This window comes from Carcharodon carcharias, chromosome 5 (assembly GCF_017639515.1).
Source record: "Carcharodon carcharias isolate sCarCar2 chromosome 5, sCarCar2.pri, whole genome shotgun sequence".
NCBI lineage: Eukaryota > Metazoa > Chordata > Chondrichthyes > Lamniformes > Lamnidae > Carcharodon > Carcharodon carcharias.
The window spans coordinates 196918179-196938313 of NC_054471.1; positions in this window are offsets into that span (position 1 = coordinate 196918179).

Below are 20135 nucleotides of genomic sequence, written 5' to 3' on the forward strand. Positions count from 1 at the left end.
ATCTCTGTGTCGCCCTCTCTCTCTGTAATCTTTGGGTTGCCCTCTCACTCTGTCTCTGTAATCTCTGTGTTGCTCACTCTCTCTCTCTCTCTGTAATCTCTGTGTTGCTCTCATTCTCTCTGTCATCTCTGTGTTGCCCTCTCTCGCTGTAATCTCTGGGTTGCCCTCTCTCTCTGTCTCTGTAATCTCTGGGTTACACACTGTCTCTGTAATCTCTGTGTTGCTCACTCTCTCTCTGTAATCTCTGGGTTGCCCTCTCTCTGTCTCTGTAATCTCTGTGTTACACTCTCCCTCTGTCTCTGTAATCTCTGGGTTGACATCACTGTCTCTGTAATCTCTGGGTTACGCACTGTCTCTGTAATTTCTGGGTTGCTCTCTCTCTCTCTCTCTGTAATCTCTAGGTTACGCTCTCTCTGTCTCTGTAATCTCTGGGTTCCCCTCTCTCTCTCTCTGTAATCTCGGGGTTGCCCTCTCTCTCTGTCTCTGTAATCTCTTGGTTAGCCTTTCTCTCTCTGTAATCTCTGGGTTATGCTCTCTCCGTCTCTGTGATCTCTGTGTTGCTCGCTCTCTCTCTCTCTATAATCTGTGTTGCTCTCTCTCTCTATAGTCTCTGGGTTGCCCTGTCTCTGTCTCTGTAATCTCTGTGTTGCTCACTCTCTCTCTCTCTGTAATCTCTGTGTTGCTCTCACTCTCTCTGTCATCTCTGTGTTGCCCTCTCTCTCTGTAATCTCTGGGTTGCCCTCTCTCTCTCTCCGTATGTAATCTCTGTGTTGATCAGTCTCTCTCTCTCTCTCTCTCTCTCTCTGTAATCTCTGTGTTGCTCTCATTCTCTCTGTCATCTCTGTGTTGCCCTCTCTCGCTGTAATCTCTGGGTTGCCCTCTCTCTCTGTCTCTGTAATCTCTGGGTAACACACTGTCTCTGTAATCTCTGTGTTGCTCACTCTCTCTCTGTAATCTCTGGGTTGCCCTTTCTCTGTCTCTGTAATCTCTGTGTTACACTCTCCCTCTGTCTCTGTAATCTCTGGGTTGACATCACTGTCTCTGTAATCTCTGGGTTACGCACTGTCTCTGTAATTTCTGGGTTGCTCTCTCTCTCTCTCTCTCTGTAATCTCTAGGTTACGCTCTCTCTGTCTCTGTAATCTCTTGGTTGCCCTCTCTCTGTCTCTGTAATCTCGGGTTTGCCCTCTCTCTCTGTCTCTGTAATCTCTTGGTTAGCCTTTCTCTCTCTGTAATCTCTGGGTTATGCTCTCTCCGTCTCTGTAATCTCTGTGTTGCTCGCTCTCTCTCTCTCTATAATCTGTGTTGCTCTCACTCTCTATAGTCTCTGGGTTGCCCTGTCTCTGTCTCTGTAATCTCTGTGTTGCTCACTCTCTCTCTCCGTATGTAATCTCTGTGTTGCTCAGTCTCTCTCTCTCTCTCTCTGTAATCTCTGTGTTGCTCTCATTCTCTCTGTAATCTCTGTGTGGCCCTCTCTCGCTGTAATCTCTGGGTTGCCCTCTCTCTCTGTCTCTGTAATTTCTGTGTTGCACACTGTCCCTGTAATCTCTGTGTTGCTCACTCTCTCTCTGTAATCTCTGGGTTGCCTTCTCTCTGTCTCTGTAATCTCTGTGTTACACTCTCCCTCTGTCTCTGTAATTTCTGGGTTGACTTCTCTGTCTCTGTAATCTCTGGGTTATGCACTGTCTCTGTAATTTCTGGGTTGCTCTCACTCTCTCTCTCTGTAATCACTGGGTTACGCTCTCTGTGTCTCTGTAATCTCTGGGTTGCCCTCTCTCTGTCTCTGTAATCTCTGGGTTAGCCTCTCTCTTTCTGTAATCTCGGGGTTACGTTCTCTCTCTATCTCTGATCTCTAGGTTGCCCTCTCTCTGTCTCTGTAATCTCTGGGTTCCACTCTGTTTCTGTAATCTCTGGGTTATGCTCTCTCTCTCTCTGTAATCTGTGTTGCTCTCTCTCTCTATGGTCTCTGGGTTGCCCTGTCTCTGTCTCTGTAATCTCTGTGTTGCTCACTCTCTCTCTCTGTAATCTCTGTGTTGCTCTCACTCTCTCTGTCATCTCTGTGTTGCCCTCTCTCTCTGTAATCTTTGGGTTGCCCTCTCACTCTGTCTCTGTAATCTCTGTGTTGCTCACTCTCTCTCTGTAATCTCTGGGTTGCCCTCTCTCTGTCTCTGTAATCTCTGTGTTACACTCTCCCTCTGTCTCTGTAATTTCTGGGTTGACCTCTCTGTCTCTGTAATCTCTGGGTTACACACTGTCTCTGTAATCTCTGGGTTGCTCACTCTCTCTCTGTCTGTAATCTCTGTGTTGCTCACTCTCTCTCTGTAATCTCTCGGTCGCCCTGTCTCTGTCTCTGTAATCTCTGTGTTGCTCACTCTCTCTCTCTCTCTCTCTGTAATCTCTGTGTTGCTCTCATTCTCTCTGTCATCTCTGTGTTGCCCTCTCTCGCTGTAATCTCTGGGTTGCCCTCTCTCTCTGTCTCTGTAATCTCTGGGTTACACACTGTCTCTGTAATCTCTGTGTTGCTCACTCTCTCTCTGTAATCTCTGTGTTACACTCTCCCTCTGTCTCTGTAATCTCTGGGTTGACATCACTGTCTCTGTAATCTCTGGGTTACGCACTGTCTCTGTAATTTCTGGGTTGCTCACTCTCTCTGTAATCTCTAGGTTACGCTCTCTCTGTCTCTGTAATCTCTGGGTTAGCCTTTCTCTCTCTGTAATCTCTGGGTTATGCTCTCTCCGTCTCTGTAATCTCTGTGTTGCTCGCTCTCTCTCTCTCTCTATAATCTGTGTTGCTCTCTCTCTCTATAGTCTCTGGGTTGCCCTGTCTCTGTCTCTGTAATCTCTGTGTTGCTCACTCTCTCTCTCTCTGTAATCTCTGTGTTGCTCTCACTCTCTCTGTCATCATCTGTGTTGCCCTCTCTCTCTGTAATATCTGGGTTGCCCTCTCTCTCTGTCTCTGTAATCTCTGTGTTGCTCACTATCTCTCTCTCTGTAATCTCTGTGTTGCTCTCACTCTCTCTGTCATCTCTGTGTTGCCATCTCTCTCTGTAATCTTTGGGTTGCCCTCTCACTATGTCTCTGTAATCTCTGTGTTGCTCACTCTCTCTCTGTAATCTCTGGGTTGCCCTCTCTCTGTCTCTGTAATCGCTGTGTTACACTCTCCCTCTGTCTCTGTAATTTCTGGTTTGCTCTCTCTCTTTCTGTCCGTAATCTCTGTGTTGCTCACTCTCTCTCTCTAATCTCTCGGTCGCCCTGTCTCAGTCTCTGTAATCTCTGTCTTGCTCACCCTCTCTCTCTCTGGGTTGCGCTCTCTCTCTGTAATCTCTATGTTGTGCTCTCTCTGTCACTGCAATCTATGGGTTGCCCTGTCTCTCTGTCTCTGTAATCTCTGGGTTACACACTGTCTCTGTAATCTCTGGGTTGCCCTCCCTCCCTCTCCGCCTGTAATCTCTGTGTTGCTCTCACTCTCTCTGTCATCTCTGTGTTGCCCTCTCTCTCTGTAATCTCTGGGTTGCCCTCTCTCTCTGTCTCTGTAATCTCTGTGTTGCTCACTCTCTCTCTTTATGGAATCTCTGTGTTGCTCTCAATCTATCTGTCATCTCTGTTTTGCCCTCTCTCTCTGTAATCTTTGGGTTGCCCTCTCACTCTGTCTCTGTAATCTCTGTGTTGCTCACTCTCTCTCTGTAATCTCTGGGTTGCCCTCTCTCTGTCTCTGTAATCTCTGTGTTACACTCTCCCTCTGTCTCCGTAATCTCTGGGTTGACATCACTGTCTCTGTAATCTCTGGGTTACGCACTGTCTCTGTAATTTCTGGGTTGCTCTCTCTCTCTCTCTCTCTGTAATCTCTAGGTTACGCTCTCTCTGTCTCTGTAATCTCTGGGTTGCCCTCTCTCTGTCTCTGTAATCTCGGGTTTGCCCTCTCTCTCTGTCTCTGTAATCTCTTGGTTAGCCTTTCTCTCTCTGTAATCTCTGGGTTATGCTCTCTCCGTCTCTGTGATCTCTGTGTTGCTCGCTCTCTCTCTCTCTATAATCTGTGTTGCTCTCACTCTCTATAGTCTCTGGGTTGCCCTGTCTCTGTCTCTGTAATCTCTGTGTTGCTCACTCTCTCTCTCCGTATGTAATCTCTGTGTTGCTCAGTCTCTCTCTCTCTCTCTGTAATCTCTGTGTTGCCCTCTCACACTGTCTCTGTAATCTCTGTGTTGCTCACTCTCTCTCTCTCTCTTTAATCTCTGTGTTGCTCTCTCTCTCTCCCTCTCTGTAATCTCTGTGTTGCCCTCTCACACTGTCTCTGTAATCTCTGTGTTGCTCTCTCTCTCTCTCTCTCTCTGTAATTTCTGGGTTGCTTGATCTGTGTCTCTGTAATCTCTGGGTTGCTCGCTCCCTCTCTCTCTCTCTGTAATCTCTGTGTTGCTCTCTCTCTCTCTGTAATTGCTGGGTTGCTCGCTCTCTGTCTCTGTAATCTCGGGGTTACACACTGTCTCTGCAATCTCTGCGTTGCTCACTCTCTCTCTGTAATCTCTGGGTTGCCCTCTCTCTGTCTCTGTAATCTGTGTTGCTCTCTCTCTCTATAGTCTCTGGGTTGCCCTGTCTCTGTCTCTGTAATCTCTGTGTTGCTCACTCTCTCTCTCCGTATGTAATCTCTGTGTTGCTCAGTCTCTCTCTCTCTCTCTCTGTAATCTCTGTGTTGCTCTCATTCTCTCTGTAATCTCTGTGTGGCCCTCTCTCGCTGTAATCTCTGGGTTGCCCTCTCTCTCTGTCTCTGTAATTTCTGTGTTGCACACTGTCCCTGTAATCTCTGTGTTGCTCACTCTCTCTCTGTAATCTCTGGGTTGCCTTCTCTCTGTCTCTGTAATCTCTGTGTTACACTCTCCCTCTGTCTCTGTAATTTCTGGGTTGACTTCTCTGTCTCTGTAATCTCTGGGTTATGCACTGTCTCTGTAATTTCTGGGTTGCTCTCACTCTCTCTCTCTGTAATCACTGGGTTACGCTCTCTGTGTCTCTGTAATCTCTGGGTTGCCCTCTCTCTGTCTCTGTAATCTCTGGGTTAGCCTCTCTCTTTCTGTAATCTCGGGGTTACGTTCTCTCTCTATCTCTGATCTCTAGGTTGCCCTCTCTCTGTCTCTGTAATCTCTGGGTTCCACTCTGTTTCTGTAATCTCTGGGTTATGCTCTCTCTCTCTCTGTAATCTGTGTTGCTCTCTCTCTCTATGGTCTCTGGGTTGCCCTGTCTCTGTCTCTGTAATCTCTGTGTTGCTCACTCTCTCTCTCTGTAATCTCTGTGTTGCTCTCACTCTCTCTGTCATCTCTGTGTTGCCCTCTCTCTCTGTAATCTTTGGGTTGCCCTCTCACTCTGTCTCTGTAATCTCTGTGTTGCTCACTCTCTCTCTGTAATCTCTGGGTTGCCCTCTCTCTGTCTCTGTAATCTCTGTGTTACACTCTCCCTCTGTCTCTGTAATTTCTGGGTTGACCTCTCTGTCTCTGTAATCTCTGGGTTACACACTGTCTCTGTAATCTCTGGGTTGCTCACTCTCTCTCTGTCTGTAATCTCTGTGTTGCTCACTCTCTCTCTGTAATCTCTCGGTCGCCCTGTCTCTGTCTCTGTAATCTCTGTGTTGCTCACTCTCTCTCTCTCTCTCTCTGTAATCTCTGTGTTGCTCTCATTCTCTCTGTCATCTCTGTGTTGCCCTCTCTCGCTGTAATCTCTGGGTTGCCCTCTCTCTCTGTCTCTGTAATCTCTGGGTTACACACTGTCTCTGTAATCTCTGTGTTGCTCACTCTCTCTCTGTAATCTCTGTGTTACACTCTCCCTCTGTCTCTGTAATCTCTGGGTTGACATCACTGTCTCTGTAATCTCTGGGTTACGCACTGTCTCTGTAATTTCTGGGTTGCTCACTCTCTCTGTAATCTCTAGGTTACGCTCTCTCTGTCTCTGTAATCTCTGGGTTAGCCTTTCTCTCTCTGTAATCTCTGGGTTATGCTCTCTCCGTCTCTGTAATCTCTGTGTTGCTCGCTCTCTCTCTCTCTCTATAATCTGTGTTGCTCTCTCTCTCTATAGTCTCTGGGTTGCCCTGTCTCTGTCTCTGTAATCTCTGTGTTGCTCACTCTCTCTCTCTCTGTAATCTCTGTGTTGCTCTCACTCTCTCTGTCATCATCTGTGTTGCCCTCTCTCTCTGTAATATCTGGGTTGCCCTCTCTCTCTGTCTCTGTAATCTCTGTGTTGCTCACTATCTCTCTCTCTGTAATCTCTGTGTTGCTCTCACTCTCTCTGTCATCTCTGTGTTGCCATCTCTCTCTGTAATCTTTGGGTTGCCCTCTCACTATGTCTCTGTAATCTCTGTGTTGCTCACTCTCTCTCTGTAATCTCTGGGTTGCCCTCTCTCTGTCTCTGTAATCGCTGTGTTACACTCTCCCTCTGTCTCTGTAATTTCTGGTTTGCTCTCTCTCTTTCTGTCCGTAATCTCTGTGTTGCTCACTCTCTCTCTCTAATCTCTCGGTCGCCCTGTCTCTGTCTCTGTAATCTCTGTCTTGCTCACCCTCTCTCTCTCTGGGTTGCGCTCTCTCTCTGTAATCTCTATGTTGTGCTCTCTCTGTCACTGCAATCTATGGGTTGCCCTGTCTCTCTGTCTCTGTAATCTCTGGGTTACACACTGTCTCTGTAATCTCTGGGTTGCCCTCCCTCCCTCTCCGCCTGTAATCTCTGTGTTGCTCTCACTCTCTCTGTCATCTCTGTGTTGCCCTCTCTCTCTGTAATCTCTGGGTTGCCCTCTCTCTCTGTCTCTGTAATCTCTGTGTTGCTCACTCTCTCTCTTTATGGAATCTCTGTGTTGCTCTCAATCTATCTGTCATCTCTGTTTTGCCCTCTCTCTCTGTAATCTTTGGGTTGCCCTCTCACTCTGTCTCTGTAATCTCTGTGTTGCTCACTCTCTCTCTGTAATCTCTGGGTTGCCCTCTCTCTGTCTCTGTAATCTCTGTGTTACACTCTCCCTCTGTCTCTGTAATCTCTGGGTTGACATCACTGTCTCTGTAATCTCTGGGTTACGCACTGTCTCTGTAATTTCTGGGTTGCTCTCTCTCTCTCTCTCTCTGTAATCTCTAGGTTACGCTCTCTCTGTCTCTGTAATCTCTGGGTTGCCCTCTCTCTGTCTCTGTAATCTCGGGTTTGCCCTCTCTCTCTGTCTCTGTAATCTCTTGGTTAGCCTTTCTCTCTCTGTAATCTCTGGGTTATGCTCTCTCCGTCTCTGTGATCTCTGTGTTGCTCGCTCTCTCTCTCTCTATAATCTGTGTTGCTCTCACTCTCTATAGTCTCTGGGTTGCCCTGTCTCTGTCTCTGTAATCTCTGTGTTGCTCACTCTCTCTCTCCGTATGTAATCTCTGTGTTGCTCAGTCTCTCTCTCTCTCTCTCTCTCTGTAATCTCTGTGTTGCTCTCATTCTCTCTGTAATCTCTGTGTGGCCCTCTCTCGCTGTAATCTCTGGGTTGCCCTCTCTCTCTCTCTCTGTAATTTCTGTGTTACACACTGTCCCTGTAATCTCTGTGTTGCTCACTCTCTCTCTGTAATCTCTGGGTTGCCTTCTCTCTGTCTCTGTAATCTCTGTGTTACACTCTCCCTCTGTCTCTGTAATTTCTGGGTTGACTTCTCTGTCTCTGTAATCTCTGGGTTATGCACTGTCTCTGTAATTTCTGGGTTGCTCTCACTCTCTCTCTCTGTAATCACTGGGTTATGCTCTCTGTGTCTCTGTAATCTCTGGGTTGCCCTCTCTCTGTCTCTGTAATCTCTGGGTTAGCCTCTCTCTTTCTGTAATCTCGGGGTTACGTTCTCTCTCTATCTCTGATCTCTAGGTTGCCCTCTCTCTGTCTCTGTAATCTCTGGGTTCCACTCTGTTTCTGTAATCTCTGGGTTATGCTCTCTCTCTCTCTGTAATCTGTGTTGCTCTCTCTCTCTATAGTCTCTGGGTTGCCCTGTCTCTGTCTCTGTAATCTCTGTGTTGCTCACTCTCTCTCTCTGTAATCTCTGTGTTGCTCTCACTCTCTCTGTCATCTCTGTGTTGCCCTCTCTCTCTGTAATCTTTGGGTTGCCCTCTCACTCTGTCTCTGTAATCTCTGTGTTGCTCACTCTCTCTCTGTAATCTCTGGGTTGCCCTCTCTCTGTCTCTGTAATCTCTGTGTTACACTCTCCCTCTGTCTCTGTAATTTCTGGGTTGACCTCTCTGTCTCTGTAATCTCTGGGTTACACACTGTCTCTGTAATCTCTGGGTTGCTCACTCTCTCTCTGTCTGTAATCTCTGTGTTGCTCACTCTCTCTCTGTAATCTCTCGGTCGCCCTGTCTCTGTCTCTGTAATCTCTGTGTTGCTCACTCTCTCTCTCTCTCTCTCTCTGTAATCTCTGTGTTGCTCTCATTCTCTCTGTCATCTCTGTGTTGCCCTCTCTCGCTGTAATCTCTGGGTTGCCCTCTCTCTCTGTCTCTGTAATCTCTGGGTTACACACTGTCTCTGTAATCTCTGTGTTGCTCACTCTCTCTCTGTAATCTCTGTGTTACACTCTCCCTCTGTCTCTGTAATCTCTGGGTTGACATCACTGTCTCTGTAATCTCTGGGTTACGCACTGTCTCTGTAATTTCTGGGTTGCTCACTCTCTCTGTAATCTCTAGGTTACGCTCTCTCTGTCTCTGTAATCTCTGGGTTAGCCTTTCTCTTTCTGTAATCTCTGGGTTATGCTCTCTCCGTCTCTGTAATCTCTGTGTTGCTCGCTCTCTCTCTCTCTCTATAATCTGTGTTGCTCTCTCTCTCTATAGTCTCTGGGTTGCCCTGTCTCTGTCTCTGTAATCTCTGTGTTGCTCACTCTCTCTCTCTCTGTAATCTCTGTGCTGCTCTCACTCTCTCTGTCATCATCTGTGTTGCCCTCTCTCTCTGTAATATCTGGGTTGCCCTCTCTCTCTGTCTCTGTAATCTCTGTGTTGCTCACTATCTCTCTCTCTGTAATCTCTGTGTTGCTCTCACTCTCTCTGTCATCTCTGTGTTGCCATCTCTCTCTGTAATCTTTGGGTTGCCCTCTCACTATGTCTCTGTAATCTCTGTGTTGCTCACTCTCTCTCTGTAATCTCTGGGTTGCCCTCTCTCTGTCTCTGTAATCGCTGTGTTACACTCTCCCTCTGTATCTGTAATTTCTGGTTTGCTCTCTCTCTTTCTGTCTGTAATCTCTGTGTTGCTCACTCTCTCTCTCTAATCTCTCGGTCGCCCTGTCTCTGTCTCTGTAATCTCTGTCTTGCTCACCCTCTCTCTCTCTGGGTTGCGCTCTCTCTCTGTAATCTCTATGTTGTGCTCTCTCTGTCACTGCAATCTATGGGTTGCCCTGTCTCTCTGTCTCTGTAATCTCTGGGTTACACACTGTCTCTGTAATCTCTGGGTTGCCCTCCCTCCCTCTCTGCCTGTAATCTCTGTGTTGCTCTCACTCTCTCTGTCATCTCTGTGTTGCCCTCTCTCTCTGTAATCTCTGGGTTGCCCTCTCTCTCTGTCTCTGTAATCTCTGTGTTGCTCACTCTCTCTCTTTATGGAATCTCTGTGTTGCTCTCAATCTATCTATCATCTCTGTTTTGCCCTCTCTCTCTGTAATCTTTGGGTTGCCCTCTCACTCTGTCTCTGTAATCTCTGTGTTGCTCACTCTCTCTCTCTAATCTCGGGTTGCCCTCTCTCTCTGTCTCTGTAATCTCTGGGTTACACACTGTATCTGTAATCTCTGTGTTGCTCACTCTCTCTCTGTAATCTCTGGGTTGCCCTCTCTCTGTCTCTGTAATCTCTGGGTTACACTCTGTTTCTGTAATCTCTGGGTTATGCTCTCTCTGTCTCTGCAAACTCTGTGTTGCTCACTCTCTCTCTCTCTCTCTCTGTAATCTGTGTTGCTCTCTCTCTCTGTAATCTCTGTGTTGCTCACTCTCTCTCTGTAATCTCTGGGTCACCCTGTCTCTGTAATCTCTGTGTTGCTCACTCTCTCTCCCTTTCTCTGTAATCTCTGTGTTGCTCTCAAACTCCCTGTCATCTCTGTGTTGCCCTCTCTCGCTGTAATCTCTGGGTTGCCCTCTCTCTCTGTCTCTGTAATCTCTGGGTTACACACTCTTTCTCTGTAATCTCTGGGTGGCCTTCTCTCTGTCTCTGTAATCTCTTGGTTAGCCTTTCTCTCTCTGTAATCTCTGGGTTATGCTCTCTCCGTCTCTGTAATCTCTGTGTTGCTCACTCTCTCTATCTCTCTCTGTAATCTGTGTTGCTCTCTCTCTCTGTAATCTCTGGGTTGCCCTCTCTCTGTAATCTCTGTGTTACACTCTCCCTCTGTCTCTGTAATCTCTGGGTTACACACTGTCTCTGTAATCTCTGGGTTGCTCTCTCTCTCTCTGTAATCTCTGGGTTGCCCTCTCTCACCGTCTCTGTAATCTCCGGGTTGCCCTATCTCTATCTCTCTCTGTAATCTCTGGGTTACCCTGTCTCTGTCATCTCTGGGTTACGTCCTCTCTCTATCTCTTATCTCTAGGTTGCCCTCTCTCTGTCTCTGTAATCTGTGTTGCTCTCTCTCTCTATAGTCTCTGGGTTGCCCTCTCTCTCTGTCTCTGTAATCTCTGTGTTGCTCAGTATCTCTCTCTCTGTAATCTCTGTGTTGCTCTCACTCTCTCTCTCATCTCTGTGTTGCCATCTCTCTCTGTAATCTTTGGGTTACCCTCTCACTCTGTCTCTGTAATCTCTATGCTGCTTACTCTCTCTCTGTAATCTCAGGGTTGCCCTCTCTCTGTCTCTGTAATCTCTGTGTTACACTCTCCCTCTGTCTCTGTAATCTCTGGGTTGACATCACTGTCTCTGTAATCTCTGGGTTACGCACTGTCTCTGTAATTTCTGGGTTGCTCTCTCTCTCTCTCTGTAATCTCTAGGTTACGCTCTCTCTGTCTCTGTAATCTCTGGGTTGCCCTCTCTCTGTCTCTGTAATCTCTTGGTTAGCCTTTCTCTCTCTGTAATCTCTGGGTTATGCTATCTCCGTCTCTCTAATCTCTGTGTTGCTCACTCTCTCTCTCTATATAATCTGTGTTGCTCTCTCTCTCTATAGTCTCTGGGTTGCCCTGTCTCCGTCTCTGTAATCTCTGTGTTGCTCACTCTCTCTCTCTCTCTGTAATCTCTGGGTTGCCCTCTCTCTCTGTCTCTGTAATCTCTGTGTTGCTCACTATCTCTCTCTCTGTAATCTCTGTGTTGCTCTCACTCTCTCTGTCATCTCTGTGTTGCCATCTCTCTCTGTAATCTTTGGGTTGCCCTCTCACTCTGTCTCTGTAATCTCTGTGTTGCCTCTATAATCTATGGGTTGCCCTGTCTCTCTGTCTCTGTAATCTCTGCGTTACACACTGTCTCTGTAATCTCTGTGTTGCTCGCTCTCTCTCTCTGTAATCTCTGGGTTGCCCTGTCTCTGTCTCTGTAATCTCTGTGTTGCTCTCACTCTCTCTGTAATCTCTGTCTTGCCCTCTCTCTCTGTAATCTCTGGGTTGCCCTCTCTCTCTGTCTCTGTCATTTCTGGGTTGGTCTCTCTCTCTCTCTCTCTCTCTCTGTAATCTCTGTGTTGCTCTCATTCTCTCTGTCATCTCTGTGTTGCCCTCTCTCGCTGTAATCTCTGGGTTGCCCTGTCTCTCTGTCTCTGTAATCTCTGGGTTACACATTGTCTCTGTAATCTCTGTGTTGCTCGCTCTCTCTCTCTGTAATCTCTGGGTTGCCCTGTCTCTGTCTCTGTAATCTCTGTGTTGCTCTCACTCTCTCTGTAATCTCTGTCTTGCCCTCTCTCTCTGTAATCTCTGGGTTGCCCTCTCTCTCTGTCTCTGTCATTTCTGGGTTGGTCTCTCTCTCTCTCTCTCTCTCTCTCTCTGTAATCTCTGTGTTGCTCTCATTCTCTCTGTCATCTCTGTGTTGCCCTCTCTCGCTGTAATCTCTGGGTTGCCCTGTCTCTCTGTCTCTGTAATCTCTGGGTTACACACTGTATCTGTAATCTCTGGGTTGCCCTCCCTCTCTCTCTGTCTGTAATCTCTGTGTTGCTCGCTCTCTCTCTGTAATCTCTGGGTTGCACTGTCTCTGTCCCTGTAATCCCTGTGTTGCTCACTCTCTCTCTCTCTCTGTAATCTCTGGGTTGCTCTCTCTCTCTCTGTAATCTCTGTGTTGCCCTCTCACACTGTCTCTGTAATCTCTGTGTTGCTCTCTCTCTCTCTCTGTAATTTCTGGGTTGCTTGCTCTCTGTCTCTGTAATCTCTGGGTTGCTCGCTCCCTCTCTCTCTCTCTGTAATCTCTGGGTTGCTCTCTCTCTCTCTGTAATCTTTGGGTTGCCCTCTCACTCTGTCTCTGTAATTTCTGTGTTGGTCTCTCTCTCTCTGTAATTGCTGGGTTGCTCGCTCTCTGTCTCTGTAATATCGGGGTTACACACTGTCTCTGCAATCTCTGCGTTGCTCACTCTCTCTCTGTAATCTCTGGGTTGCCCTCTCTCTCTCTCCGTCTGTAATCTCTGTTTTGCTCACTCTCTCTCTCACTCTCTCTCTGTAATCTCTGTGTTGCTCTCATTCTCTCTGTCATCTCTGTGTTGCCCTCTCTCGCTGTAATCTCTGGGTTGCCCTCTCTCTCTGTCTCTGTAATTTCTGGGTTACACACTGTCTCTGTAATCTCTGTGTTGCTCACTCTCTCTCTGGAATCTCTGGGTTGCCTTCTCTCTGTCTCTGTAATTTCTGTGTTACACTCTCCCTCTGTCTCTGTAATTTCTGGGTTGACCTCTCTGTCTCTGTAATCTCTGGGTTACGCACTGTCTCTGTAATTTCTGGGTTGCTCTCTCTCTCTCTCTCTGTAATCACTAGGTTACACTCTCTCTGCCTCTGTAATCTCTGGGATAGCCTCTCTCTCTCTGTAATCTCGGGGTTATGTTCTCTCTCTATCTCTTAGCTCTAGGTTGCCCTCTCTCTGTCTCTGTAATCTCTGGGTTACACTCTGTTTCTGTAATCTCTGGGTTATGTTCTCTCTGTCTCTGTAATCTCTGTGTTGCTCGCTCTCTCTATCTCTGTAATCTGTGTTGCTCTCTCTCTCTATAGTCTCTGGGTTGCCCTGTCTCTGTCTCTGTAATCTCTGTGTTGCTCATTCTCTCTCTCTCTCTGTAATCTCTGTGTTGCTCTCACTCTCTCTGTCATCTCTGTGTTGCCCTCTCTCTCTGTAATCTCTGGGTTGCCCTCTCTCTCTGTCTCTGTAATCTCTGTGTTGCTCAATCGCTCTCTCTCTGTAATCTCTGTGTTGCTCGCACTCTCTCTGTTATCTCTGTGTTGCCATCTCTGTAATCTTTTGGTTGCCCTCTCACTCTGTCTCTGTAATCTCTGTGTTGCTCACTCTCTCTCTGTAATCTCTGGGTTGCCCTCTCTCTGTCTCTGTAATCTCGGTGTTACACTCTCCCTCTGTCTCTGTAATCTCTGGGTTGACCTCTCTGTCTCTGTAATCTCTGGGTTACGCACTGTCTCTGTAATCTCTGGGTTGCTCTCTCTCTTTCTGTCTGTAATCTCTGTGTTGCTCACTCTCTCTCTCTGTAAGCTCTCGGTCGCCCTGTCTCTGTCTCTGTAATCTCTGTCTTGCTCACACTCTCTCTCTCTGGGTTGCGCTCTCTCTCTGTAATCTCTATGTTGTGCTCTCTCTGTCTCTGCAATCTATGGGTTGCCCTGTCTCTCTGTCTCTGTAATCTCTGAGTTACACACTGTCTCTGTAATCTCTGGGTTGCCCTCCCTCTCTCTCTGTCTGTAATCTCTGTGTTGCTCGCTCTCTCTGTAATGTATGGGTTGCACTGTCACTGTCTCTGTAATCTCTGTGTTGCTCACTCTCTCTCTCTCTCTGTAATCTCTGTGTTGCCCTCTCACACTGTCTCTGTAATCTCTGTGTTGCTCTCTTTCTCTCTCTGTAATTTCTGGGTTGCTTGATCTCTGTCTCTGTAATCACTGGGTTGCTGGCTCCCTCTCTCTCTCTCTGTAATCTCTGGGTTGCTCTCTCTCTCTGTAATCTTTGGGTTGCCCTCTCACTCTGTCTCTGTAATCTCTGTGTTGCTCTCTCTCTCTGTAATTGCTGGGTTGCTCCCTCTCTGTCTCTGTAATCTCGGGGTTACACACTGTCTCTGCAATCTCTGCGTTGCTCACTCTCTCTCTGTAATCTCTGGGTTGCCCTCTCTCTCTCTCCGTATGTAATCTCTGTGTTGCTCAGTCTCTCTCTCTCTCTCTCTCTCTCTCTGTAATCTCTGTGTTGCTCTCATTGTCTCTGTCATCTCTGTGTTGCCCTCTCTCGCTGTAATCTCTGGGTTGCCCTCTCTCTCTGTCTCTGTAATTTCTGGGTAACACACTGTCCCTGTAATCTCTGTGTTGCTCACTCTCTCTCTGTAATCTCTGGGTTGCCCTCTCTCTGTCTCTGTAATCTCTGTTTTGCACTCTCCCTCTGTCTCTGTAATTTCTGGGTTGACTTCTCTGTCTCTGTAATCTCTGGGTTACGCACTGTCTCTGTAATTTCTGGGTTGCTCTCACTCTCTCTCTCTGTAATCACTAGGTTACGCTCTCTGTGTCTCTGTAATCTCTGGGTTGCCCCCTCTCTGTCTCTGTAATCTCTGGGTTAGCCTCTCTCTCTCTGTAATCTCGGGGTTACGTTCTCTCTCTATCTCTTATCTCTAGGTTGCCCTCTCTCTGTCTCTGTAATCTCTGGGTTACACTCTGTTTCTGTAATCTCTGGGTTATGCTCTCTCCGTCTCTGTAATCTCTGTGTTGATCGCTCTCTCTCTCTCTCTCTGTAATCTGTGTTGCTCTCTCTCTCTATAGTCTCTGGGTTGCCCTGTCTCTGTCTCTGTAATCTCTGTGTTGCTCACTCTCTCTCTCTGTAATCTCTGTGTTGCTCTCACTCTCTCTGTCATCTCTGTGTTGCCCTCTCTCTCTGTAATCTCTCGGTTGCCCTCTCTCTGTCTCTGTAATCTCTGTGTTACACTCTCCCTCTGTCTCTGTAATTTCTGGGTTGACCTCTCTGTCTCTGTAATCTCTGGGTTACACACTGTCTCTGTAATCTCTGGGTTGCTCACTCTCTCTCTGTCTGTGATCTCTGTGTTGCTCACTCTCTCTCTGTAATCTCTCGGTCGCCCTGTCTCTGTCTCTGTAATCTCTGTGTTGCTCACTCTCTCTCTCTCTCTCTCTGTAATATCTGTGTTGCTCTCATTCTCTCTGTCATCTCTGTGTTGCCCTCTCTCGCTGTAATCTCTGGGTTGCCCTCTCTCTCTGTCTCTGTAATCTCTGGGTTACACACTGTCTCTGTAATCTCTGTGTTGCTCACTCTCTCTCTGTAATCTCTGTGTTACACTCTCCCTCTGTCTCTGTAATCTCTGGGTTGACAGCACTGTCTCTGTAATCTCTGGGTTACGCACTGTCTCTGTAATTTCTGGGTTGCTCTCTCTCTGTAATCTCTAGGTTACACTGTCTCTGTCTCTGTAATCTCTGGGTTAGCCTTTCTCTCTGTAATTTCTGGGTTATGCTCTCTCCGTCTCTGTAATCTCTGTGTTGCTCGCTCTCTCTCTCTCTCTCTATAATCTGTGTTGCTCTCTCTCTCTATAGTCTCTGGGTTGCCCTGTCTCTGTCTCTGTAATCTCTGTGTTGCTCACTCTCTCTCTCTGTAATCTCTGTGTTGCTCTCACTCTCTCTGTCATCTCTGTTTTGCCCTCTCTCTCTGTAATCTTTGGGTTGCCCTCTCACTCTGTCTCTGTAATCTCTGTGTTGCTCATTCTCTCTCTCTAATCTCGGGTTGCCCTCTCTCTCTGTCTCTGTAATCTCTGGGTTACACACTGTATCTGTAATCTCTGTGTTGCTCACTCTCTCTCTGTAATCTCTGGGTTGCCCTCTCTCTGTCTCTGTAATCTCTGGGTTACACTCTGTTTCTGTAATCTCTGGGTTATGCTCTCTCTGTCTCTGTAATCTCTGTGTTGCTCACTCTCTATCTCTCTCTCTGTAATCTGTGTTGCTCTCTCTCTCTCTGTAATCTCTGTGTTGCTCACTCTCTCTCTGTAATCTCTGGGTCGCCCTGTCTCTGTAATCTCTGTGTTGCTCACTCTCTCTCCCTCTCTCTGTAATCTCTGTGTTGCTCTCAAACTCCCTGTCATCTCTGTGTTGCCCTCTCTCGCTGTAATCTCTGGGTTGCCCTCTCTCTCTGTCTCTGTAATCTCTGGGTTACACACTCTCTCTCTGTAATCTCTGGGTGGCCCTCTATCTGTCTCTGTAATCTCTTGGTTCGCCTTTCTCTCTCTGTAATCTCTGGGTTATGCTCTCTCCGTCTCTGTAATCTCTGTGTTGCTCACTCTCTCTATCTCTCTCTGTAATCTGTGTTGCTCTCTCTCTCTGTAATCTCTGGGTTGCCCTCTCTCTGTAATCTCTGTGTTACACTCTCCCTCTGTCTCTGTAATCTCTGGGTTACACACTGTCTCTGTAATCTCTGGGTTGCTCTCTCTCTCTCTGTAATCTCTGGGTTGCCCTCTCTCACCGTCTCTGTAATCTCCGGGTTGCCCTATCTCTATCTCTCTCTGTAATCTCTGGGTTACCCTGTCTCTGTCATCTCTGGGTTACGTCCTCTCTCTATCTCTTATCTCTAGGTTGCCCTCTCTCTGTCTCTGTAATCTGTGTTGCTCTCTCTCTCTATAGTCTCTGGGTTGCCCTGTCTCTGTCTCTGTAATCTCTGTGTTGCTCACTCTCTCTCTCTCTCTGTAATCTCTGTGTTGCTCTCATTGTCTCTGTCATCTCTGTGTTGCCCTCTCTCGCTGTAATCTCTGGGTTGCCCTCTCTCTCTGTCTCTGTAATTTCTGGGTAACACACTGTCCCTGTAATCTCTGTGTTGCTCACTCTCTCTCTGTAATCTCTGGGTTGCCCTCTCTCTGTCTCTGTAATCTCTGTTTTACACTCTCCCTCTGTCTCTGTAATTTCTGAGTTGACTTCTCTGTCTCTGTAATCTCTGGGTTACGCACTGTCTCTGTAATTTCTGGGTTGCTCTCACTCTCTCTCTCTGTAATCACTAGGTTACGCTCTCTGTGTCTCTGTAATCTCTGGGTTGCCCCCTCTCTGTCTCTGTAATCTCTGGGTTAGCCTCTCTCTCTCTGCAATCTCGGGGTTACGTTCTCTCTCTATCTCTTATCTCTAGGTTGCCCTCTCTCTGTCTCTGTAATCTCTGGGTTACACTCTGTTTCTGTAATCTCTGGGTTATGCTCTCTCCGTCTCTGTAATCTCTGTGTTGATCGCTCTCTCTCTCTCTCTCTGTAATCTGTGTTGCTCTCTCTCTCTATAGTCTCTGGGTTGCCCTGTCTCTGTCTCTGTAATCTCTGTGTTGCTCACTCTCTCTCTCTGTAATCTCTGTGTTGCTCTCACTCTCTCTGTCATCTCTGTGTTGCCCTCTCTCTCTGTAATCTCTCGGTTGCCCTCTCTCTGTCTCTGTAATCTCTGTGTTACACTCTCCCTCTGTCTCTGTAATTTCTGGGTTGACCTCTCTGTCTCTGTAATCTCTGGGTTACACACTGTCTCTGTAATCTCTGGGTTGCTCACTCTCTCTCTGTCTGTGATCTCTGTGTTGCTCACTCTCTCTCTGTAATCTCTCGGTCGCCCTGTCTCTGTCTCTGTAATCTCTGTGTTGCTCACTCTCTCTCTCTCTCTCTCTGTAATATCTGTGTTGCTCTCATTCTCTCTGTCATCTCTGTGTTGCCCTCTCTCGCTGTAATCTCTGGGTTGCCCTCTCTCTCTGTCTCTGTAATCTCTGGGTTACACACTGTATCTGTAATCTCTGTGTTGCTCACTCTCTCTCTGTAATCTCTGGGTTGCCCTCTCTCTGTCTCTGTAATCTCTGGGTTACACTCTGTTTCTGTAATCTCTGGGTTATGCTCTCTCTGTCTCTGTAATCTCTGTGTTGCTCACTCTCTATCTCTCTCTCTGTAATCTGTGTTGCTCTCTCTCTCTCTGTAATCTCTGTGTTGCTCACTCTCTCTCTGTAATCTCTGGGTCGCCCTGTCTCTGTAATCTCTGTGTTGCTCACTCTCTCTCCCTCTCTCTGTAATCTCTGTGTTGCTCTCAAACTCCCTGTCATCTCTGTGTTGCCCTCTCTCGCTGTAATCTCTGCGTTGCCCTCTCTCTCTGTCTCTGTAATCTCTGGGTTACACACTCTCTCTCTGTAATCTCTGGGTGGCCCTCTCTCTGTCTCTGTAATCTCTTGGTTCGCCTTTCTCTCTCTGTAATCTCTGGGTTATGCTCTCTCCGTCTCTGTAATCTCTGTGTTGCTCACTCTCTCTATCTCTCTCTGTAATCTGTGTTGCTCTCTCTCTCTGTAATCTCTGGGTTGCCCTCTCTCTGTAATCTCTGTGTTACACTCTCCCTCTGTCTCTGTAATCTCTGGGTTACACACTGTCTCTGTAATCTCTGGGTTGCTCTCTCTCTCTCTGTAATCTCTGGGTTGCCCTCTCTCACCGTCTCTGTAATCTCCGGGTTGCCCTATCTCTATCTCTCTCTGTAATCACTGGGTTACCCTGTCTCTGTCATCTCTGGGTTACGTCCTCTCTCTATCTCTTATCTCTAGGTTGCCCTCTCTCTGTCTCTGTAATCTGTGTTGCTCTCTCTCTCTATAGTCTCTGGGTTGCCCTGTCTCTGTCTCTGTAATCTCTGTGTTGCTCACTCTCTCTCTCTCTCTGTAGTCTCTGGGTTGCCCTCTCTCTCTGTCTCTGTAATCTCTGTGTTGCTCACTATCTCTCTCTCTGTAATCTCTGTGTTGCTCTCACTCTCTCTGTCATCTCTGTGTTGCCATCTCTCTCTGTAATCTTTGGGTTGCCCTCTCACTCTGTCTCTGTAATCTCTGTGTTGCTCACTCTCTCTCTCTCTGTAATCTCTGTGTTGCTCTCACTCTCTCTGTCATCTCTGTGTTGCCCTCTCTCTCTGTAATCTCTGGGTTGCCCTCTCTCTCTCTCCGTATGTAATCTCTGTGTTGCTCAGTCTCTCTCTCTCTCTCTCTCTCTGTAATCTCTGTGTTGCTCTCATTCTCTCTGTCATCTCTGTGTTGCCCTCTCTCGCTGTAATCTCTGGGTTGCCCTCTCTCTCTGTCTCTGTAATCTCTGGGTTACACACTGTCTCTGTAATCTCTGTGTTGCTCACTCTCTCTCTGTAATCTCTGGGTTGCCCTCTCTCTGTCTCTGTAATCTCTGTGTTACACTCTCCCTCTGTCTCTGTAATCTCTGGGTTGACATCACTGTCTCTGTAATCTCTGGGTTACGCACTGTCTCTGTAATTTCTGGGTTGCTCTCTCTCTCTCTCTCTGTAATCTGTAGGTTACACTCTCTCTGTCTCTGTAATCTCGGGGTTGCCCTCTCTCTCTGTCTCTGTAATCTCTTGGTTAGCCTTTCTCTCTCTGTAATCTCTGGGTTATGCTCTCTCCGTCTCTGTAATCTCTGTGTTGCTCGCTCTCTCTCTCTCTATAATCTGTGTTGCTCTCACTCTCTATAGTCTCTGGGTTGCCCTGTCTCTGTCTCTGTAATCTCTGTGTTGCTCACTCTCTCTCTCCGTATGTAATCTCTGTGTTGCTCAGTCTCTCTCTCACTCTCTCTCTCTGTAATCTCTGTGTTGCTCTCATTCTCTCTGTCATCTCTGTGTGGCCCTCTCTCGCTGTAATCTCTGGGTTGCCCTCTCTCTCTGTCTCTGTAATTTCTGGGTTATACACTGTCCCTGTAATCTCTGTGTTGCTCACTCTCTCTCTGTAATCTTTGGGTTGCCCTCTCACTCTGTCTCTGTAATCTCTGTGTTGCTCACTCTCTCTCTGTAATCTCTGGGTTGCCCTCTCTCTGTCTCTGTAATCTCTGTGTTACACTCTCCCTCTGTCTCTGTAATTTCTGGGTTGACTTCTCTGTCTCTGTAATCTCTGGGTTATGCACTGTCTCTGTAATTTCTGGGTTGCTCTCACTCTCTCTCTCTGTAATCACTGGGTTACGCTCTCTGTGTCTCTGTAATCTCTGGGTTGCCCTCTCTCTGTCTCTGTAATCTCTGGGTTAGCCTCTCTCTTACTGTAATCTCGGGGTTACGTTCTCTCTCTATCTCTTATCTCTAGGTTGCCCTCTCGCTGTCTCTGTAAG